The sequence below is a fragment of the Phaethon aethereus genome (genome assembly GCF_964289735.1).
Source record: "Phaethon aethereus genome assembly, chromosome: 8".
NCBI classification, from domain to species: domain Eukaryota; kingdom Metazoa; phylum Chordata; class Aves; order Phaethontiformes; family Phaethontidae; genus Phaethon; species Phaethon aethereus.
In genome coordinates, this window is record NC_138584.1 from 14,832,960 (window position 1) to 14,841,488 (window position 8,529).

Sequence of the window (8,529 nt, forward strand, 5' to 3'; positions counted from 1 at the left end):
GTGGTTCCTACCCATCAGTGATGTAGCCTTTAAGAAAAAATTCCTGTTTTTTAGCCTTGTTGCTCGTTTTTTCCGAGTAAAACAGCAAAGGTTGAGGAGCTGTAGCAAGACTTTGCTACAGCCAAATATTTAACTATTTTTGGGGAGAGTGTTAATGAGTGATGGCCACTTAGAGTTGCATTTACTGTATCAGCCTCGCTTGTTCTGAAATAGTGAATCTGGCTTGAAAATCATTCAGCACACACCATTAAAAGTTACTCAGGAGTGCTTTGCCTGCCTCTGTTTCACACATGATTGCTTCATTCTGGAAGAGCAGGGGAGTTAGGGTGCTTCTCTGTTAAAATGAACTGAGAAACTCACATCGTCATGTAACTTCAGAAACTAGCAAAAACACCACTATTAATTATATTTTATTATTGTACTGCCTAAAGGCCAATTAAGAGTGCAGCTGTGATAGGTACATAACATATGATAGAGCAAAAAACACAGGGTAGTAACCAGTACCTATTCTACAAATTCTCACTGTAAATAAGTGGCTGGTGGGAAGGATGCAATGCAAGCTGTGTGACTGCTGTAGGGGCAGGAAGAGTTGTGCTAATTCTCTGGTTTTGTTTCTCACTGTTTTGTGAATGTACTGATAGAGAGAGTTAGGGGAGTGTTATATATACGATTTAGCTGAAGTGAAGCCATTACTTTTTGTCAGTGACAGACCTTGACAAGAACTTCTGCCCTTTATCTAGTCAAAGAGAGGAGGAAAAGGATCATCAGTGCCTGGATCTCAGAGTGTGGCAGATCTGCCTTGCACTAGTCTGAAGGTGATGCTGAAGGGCAGGTGTGGACATGGCTAGGGTGCATTTCCCACCCTTCTCTCTGGACTTTCTCTTGTTCTCTGTTGAGACTCAGCTATAGCAACCACTTTCTCAAGAGTGAGTAACCAATGTACGGCTAAGGTGTCACTTCATCTTTCACCCTTGCTGTGCTGCCAGCAATGCATTCCTAGCTTCTGCCTTACCTGCCCGAGCCTCAGAGGGTAGCACCCAAGTGACTCTATGCACAGGCTCTGTATCTCTCTTCCTCTTGCAGTATCCAGAAAGGGCTGCAGTCATTTGGACCTTATGTCCTGAACTAACATAATGGAGTAAGTATACTTCTTCTCTGCTTCTCAAGACTGACATGTAGGTTCCTATGTGTCCTCTTTCAAGCACATGAATATTGATGGAAAAAGGGAAAAATCCCTTGCTGAGTGTAATGATAGGGCTTTTGGACTAAGGAATTCATCTATATTTTAACACCTGGAAACACAGAAGTCCCCCAATGCTGTTGCATTCAGCTCTTTTGACAGTTATTAGAAATTATGGGATTGATTCCCATTTACATAAAAGCTCATTGGATTGCTTTAGAAGCATCAGCAGCCTTCAATTGGGTATAACATACATTTATATACTTATTAAATTCCCTGAACATTGATAGAACACTGTGAAATGGCTTTTGTGTAAATGTGTATCTCATCTATATGATCTCTTCAAGGAATGTGTTGGTGGTAAAAAGTTCAGAAAACACTTCCTGTCCATTTCAGTCAAGATAGTCTTACAAGTGTGGTGATGCATGACTTACGAATGCTTATTATCTATGTGCAGGATAGTCATATGTGCAGGATCTACACCACTGCTGACAGCTTCTTTTACCCACCTTCAAGCAATCTCTGCAACAGAAAAGTGTGTCGTGGAAACATGTTAGCATAGAGCATAAAACTGCTTCTTTATGCTTTGCTCCAGCAAAACCAATAAAGTTAATGGAAAAATTTAAAGAACTTCACAGAATCACAGAATCACAGGATCACTAAGGTTGGAAAGGACCTTCAAGATCATCAAGTCCAACCATTAATCCAGTGCCACCATGTCGCCTAAACCATGTCCTGAAGCGCCACATCCACATGTTTTTTGAACACTTCCAGAGATGGTGACTCCACCAGCTCCCTGGGCAGCCTGTTCCAATGTTTGACCACCCTCTCGGTGAAGAAGTTTTTCCTAATATCCAATCTAAACCTCCTCTGGCGCAACTTCAGGCCATTTCCTCTCGTCCTATCACTAGTTACTTGGGAGAAGAGACCAACACCCTCGTCGCCACAACCCCCTTTCAGGTAGTTGTAGAGAGTGATAAGGTCTCCCCTCAGCCTCCTCTTCTCCAGACTAAACCACCCCAGTTCCCTCAGCTGCTCCCCATAAGACTTGTGCTCCAGACCCCTCACCAGCTTCGTTGCCCTTCTTTGGACACGCTGAAGCACCTTAACATCCTTCTTGTAGTGAGGGGCCCAAAAGTGAACACAGTATTCAAGGTGCGGCCTCACCAGTGCCGAGTACAGGGGCACAATCACCTCCCTGCTCCTGCTGGCCACACTATTTCTGATACAGGCCAGGATGCTGTTGGCCTTCTTGGCCACCTGGGCACACTGCCAGCTCATGTTCAGCCGGCTGTCAACCAGCACCCCCAGGTGAACTTGGGGAACTAAAAGGTAAAATTCATAGATCTGGAGTATAGGCCTCTTCTGACTCATCTGGAATAAGATTTTAAGAAGAGAGATTTATTCTTCCTTCACCAAAAAGAAACCTTGGCCATCAGTGGGTGCCCCTGGTGATTCCAAGCTGATTTTTAAGAGCTCAGCTTGACACAAAACCTTGCTGCCCCTAAAGAAGTATTGTCAGTGGAGCTTCTTTGCACTTGTCTGGCAGACAGCAGCTGCCACAGTTATTAGAAACATGATTTGAAATTATTTTCCAACACAGTCTAGTATCTTGGCAAAGCTGCACTGTATAAAACGTGACTGCAGGTCATCATCTCTTTACCCACGTGCTCTCTTCCTCTGCAGCAAAGTCTGCCTTTATACCCTTTGGTATGCGCAGGACACAGGGAATGGCTGTGATTCCACTGCTTCCATGGGAACAGAAAGCACACTGCATAAGCAGGCACCTGTGCTACGTCACTCAATAAACCCCCTTGCAAACGTTTGAATTGAACTGAATGAAATAATTCGGAAAAGAATTAGAATTGGCCAAGAGCCCATGGGTCTGTGGCTGTGCAGATCCACTGGTCAGACAATAGCACTGGGGGGTTTGTAACAAGCAGAAGTTTGGCCCCAGGCTGCAACAGCAGCAGCAGTTGCAGTTACCATTGCTTAGTAGCCTAAGAAGACCTGTTTCCTCTGGTTGCCACACAATTTCCCTGCACAAAGGCCATTTCTGGTACTGTGTGTATGGGTCAGGGTTAGTTCTTTAATATTATATAGACAGATTTTTTTGGTTTTGTTTTGCCCACTGAGCATGGAATAGATGATGTGAGCTCACCGTATTAAAACAGTAATCCTCTTCTGGAGGAAGAGTGGCATATGGGAACTGGGCTCTGCTGTGCGGAACTGACAGATGATTTTTGTTCTGCTTTGCTTGCCATATCAGAATTCAGAAATGCAGCAGTGTGTGTATATATATATGTTTTCTTCTTTTTTTCCCCCAGTCCCTGAGGAAAATGTCTGGTTGGGGGAATTTGTTGTGTGTATTGAATTCACGTGTTATTCCATAAGTAAATCAGCCCTGAGCAAGTGAGAGGACATTGCTTGTTTTACAGTCATGCATTTAAAAGATTGTTGCGGTCATAAGACAGACTCATTTTTACAAATATTTCATGAACAGGCTTTCTAATCTTTGGTGCATCTAATATAGTCTGTTACTTGCAGAAAAGAAATGGGTGGCTCCCAGGACAAAGTCTGTGTCAGGCAATAAGGCAACATCTTCCCTAGCATCCTAACAAGGCACCCTACGTATAAATCTGGTAAATGTGATGAAAGGGAAAAATGGCAGGATATAGCAAAATTGGATAGCTGAATTATATCAAGGGCATCCCCTTAATTATTAACATTTGCATTAGCTTTTCACATCTGCAAGATTATTTTTTCCTTATTTTTTCATGTTAGGTCAAAATTTTCCTCTTTGACCCATCTGCAGCTCCCATGTGAGCAGCACTTAACACTCTTGGACAGATGGCATGTGGCAGCACTGGGAGATTCATAGCAGAACAAGTTCAAAACATACAAAAGAGATCCACAGTACAGATGGGAGAGTTAAATTCTGCTTTGAAGTTGTAATTGCATCAAGCAATTGTTTCTCCACTATGCCTAATAATCTCCTGTTGCTGTAAAGCTCTGTCTTCTAATGTCTTTTCTTTGGCTACTAGATATAGGTCACAGCTTTAAAGTAGCAGATGACTGTGAATGATTTCTGGCTTTCCATCTGCCTTTTACACTGCAGTGTTTGGTCTAGAAAACAAATTTTGCGTGTCATGCTAGGATCGGTCTTCTGAATCCGTGGCTTTAAACACTACCTATGAACACATCTACATAGTATTTTGCAGACCTGTGTACCTGTGCTTTTTGTCTGTAGGTGAGTTGTGGGTTGCAAGCTATGTGGCTGCAGAAGCGTAATGCTGGACTGTAGTTTGTATGAACCGCTTCCCCTTAAGTCAGATTTAGTACTGGGCTGAGTGGTTATGTGGCTTTTAGTGAAACTTCTTTGTGGCTGGCTGATGTGGAATATGGGAAAAGGAGTTTATGTTTGTTATGTATTATGCCCAATATGCTTTTATTTTGATGCTGATAATGGCATATTCTTGGTTACCTGCATACATCTGCATTTAAGATCTTAGTTACAGGCATGAAGGCACGAAAATGTCAGAATGTGAAAATCCCAGACTGTTTCTGGGATATCAACGGCTCTTTAAAGCAACCTTGTGTAGATATCAATAAGGCACAAATCTGGATTTTTATGCGGTGACCTGTCACAGAGATTTTGCTTGAATCTGGGCAAGTTACTTATCACTAGCTAATTAAACATCAGCCATTTGGTGCATGAGCTGAGGCAGAGATCAAGTGAGAAACTGCAATCATGCAATTAACAGTAGTACCCATTTGTCTAAATGGAAATGCAGAAGTCCCAGCAGGAATCCCGTTTGCCCTGCAGTCTGTATGAAATACCTTCTCAGAAAAGGGCTGATACACGTCTGACGTTTTGAGGAGTACTGCTACAATAGCCTGTTGATATTAATCCATCCCTTTCTAACCACTGCACATATTTGCATCTGAACTTAATTTTGCCATTTCCAAGATTCTGATGTCATGATTTTCTGACTTAAATAACCTCCTTCTCATTTTTTTTTCTTAAAGAAATATACATAAACACAGTACATTTTAATGAAAAATGTATGCTTCAAATTCTGTGAACAAGACAAACTGCATGTATGGCTGTGAGAGGGAAATGTAGCAAGTGAATGGTAAAAACTCAAGGTGGTGATTTATTCATAGGAGGTGGCAGAAAAATGTCTAAAATATTAAATATGTATTTTTCAGAGTGTTCTTAGATATTCCAAATTCACAAGAGAGCAAAATCTTTTATTTTTCCAATGTTCAAGTCCAACGTTAACTTTCCTGTGTGATCATTTTGAAGTCTATAATCATAGTGTTGTTGGTTGTCAAGGGCACAAATCAGGTGGCCTCCGGACTGAAGAAAACTCCTGTTCCCCACCATTAAATACTCATTTTCACTGTTAGTTATTAAAACCAAGGCATAAGAACCTACCCTATGTGTACATGTGCACATAAATACGCTTTTACATACTTATGATGTCTTAAGGCTAAGATGCAATGTGGCAGTTGAATGAAAGCATGTCAGCTAAAAATGATTGCAATTCCATAGTAGCACTCAATATATAACGGCATTAACTATTTATACCATATAACACCAGAGAACTCTATCACTGAACTAACAGAAAAGAGAAAACCGTGACGTGCGTATTTTGTTATTTGTATAACATTTTCCTTGAAAAAATTCTACATCATCAGGCAGCAGAAAAACTCATTATTAATAAATGTTACGCAGAAATAGCATAGCACAAGGATAAGTCTATCATCTTATTAGACTAAAGGTGAAAAAACTAATCCATGAATAAGTTGAATAGAAATAGCTTGATTGTATGTATCTTGGTTCTGTAACGGAAGACTGAAGAGCTGTCAGGTGGCTTTCAGCCCCATTGTGATCATGCTCAGAAAGCTGTTAAAATCAACCACTGCTCCATCAAATGTGGAAAAGTTTGTTAACAGCAGGCAATCAGCAGGTGTTCATCATAGAAAGGGAACAGTAACTGAGGAATTATTACTTGATAGAGAAAAAGATATAAATGTACAGTTTGCATTATCATTAGTGAAAATAACTGAGGATTTAGCTCTTGATGTCAAAAAATTATGTCCAGCAATAGTGCCTGCATAGCAGAGGTATGCCAAATCGGCATGCTTCTTGGACATACTCTGATGCTCTGGATAGTTTCTAGCACAAAGCATAAAATGACAGGGGCAGAAATTAATATTTAGCTCTCCAAATAGTAAAAGCTATAGTGCTCAACCTTCCTCCAATGACATGAGAAGTTGCAAATTGCAATCCTTCTTGTGTCATATGACAGAATCTACTGTACATATGTCTTACCATCTGTCTGCACACGTTCAGTAGCTGCAGTGCTTCTCAGGAGCACGGATTTACCACACATATGGAGATCAGTAATACTGCCCATGCACAGTAGGTGTAGTCTTACGGACCACGGTTGTGCGCAGTTAACTGGATGCACTCCAGTTTCTATACATTCCCAATGAATAAAGGCCTGTGTAGCCAGTTAAATATTATTTTTATTCTATATCAAATAATTTCTTTCTATGTGACAAGTTCATTGTTTGTAGAAACTTCTGGGCTGCTGTCAGAAGTACATTGCTGAAGTTCAGAGTGCAAATCCTGAACAGAGGTGTTACACCCATGGATTTGTTGTTCCAAACACTGTAAGCCCATATTTTCTGCCACTTGATTTTTCTAATACAGTTTCTCCTGCATTTGAAACTGAAAGGAATGTGTTTTTCAAAATGCGATTATGATTTCCTGTATTAGCATTGATTGCTGATATTTTGGTTTCTGAAATAATTGAGCTTTTTTCCTCCTTTTATCTATTACTCAATTTATCTATTATTCTATTGTTTCAAATATTTTAGGAAAAGGCAACAAATGAGGCCTTACATAAGAAGGGAGCTGCATTTAGTTAGCAAAATATCACCGGGCAGTTAGGAATGAGTTTCCATTAGTGTTCAAATAAAAAGTCAGTACTTTGCTTATGCAGAGGCACAAAGTGGAGTGGTTGATAGGCATTCAAAATTATGCAAATTCAAATGCAATAGTTCTGAAGCAGTTCTTCTCAACAACGTCTGTGTGACATTGTTATAGTCAAACAGGTTCTAGAAGAAGTAATTTGGCTCCATGAGTTTGGCTTTGGAATTTCCTTAAAGCGAGTCAAAATGTCCTTTTGTTGATCTGAACTTTCCCAGGGTGGTCATGCCTATATCAAGCTTCACTCTCTATTCCTATATATAAATTTGCCCTTGTAGAATTATGCTTCTGCAGAGAACACACATACAGTTTGTTTATTCTTACCTAAAATGTGGCTTCAGTGGAAATTCTTTATGGTTTACAATAACACAGGGTTGAAATTCACTGCAATATAATGATTACTCTAAGCCTACTGAAGTCAACTGGAAGTGAAGGACTTCAGTGACAAGTACACTGGGCTTGCTTTCAATCTGGGTAAGCAGAGAACTCTACTATTTCAGTATCTGGGTTATTATAATCATTCATCTAAAATACTGATTTGGCTTATCACAGTAAATGAGCACCTCATAATTTAAATATTTGTCCTTAAGGTATCCCTATTTTGTAACTGAGGAAATGAAATATAAAAGTTTAAGACCTTAAAAAGACCTTAATAAGACCTTAGTTTTGCTGGAGTAGCAATTTGATTAGATGTACCTGGCATAGTTGGAGTAGTAAGGGCTTAATGTGGATTCAGTGATATTGACAGAAAAATTCTCTTTACGGCTTTTCACTTGGAGAATAGGAATACGTTATTCTAGTTATGAGACGTAATTTGTTGGAGTATAAAGTACAACTATCTTTAAAGCTCCTGAAGTAAAAAAGTCACACTTTCCTCAACTTAGTTACACAATCAACTTTTGTAAGCTGTGCCATGCCAATTTGCCTGAAGGGAAGCTGAGCGCTGTACTAGTATCTTCTGAGTCTTGCCAGTGCCTTAAACCACTGGACCAAGCTTCCATTTCTTTCTGTGCCAAAAAATAAGGGCAAAGAATAATAAAACACAGACTGAATGAATTAGCTTAATAACTAAGGACAGAAAATTATCATAAGCAATGGCAACAGTAATAATGAGAAGATAATCATGTAAGGGAGTAATTTGTCTTGGTGCGATTCTTGATTTCCCCTGACTGGAGTATCTTAAACACATTCAAGCCATTATGATTTTTCACTGAGTTTCACTGAGTTTTGTAACTACTAGGTGTAACTTGCAGAAAAAATGGAGATGCTTGTTTGTAACTTGAGTGATGTGGGCCATATTCTGCTTTCAGGCATTCCTGTACAATATGTGCTTGAGAATTAAATG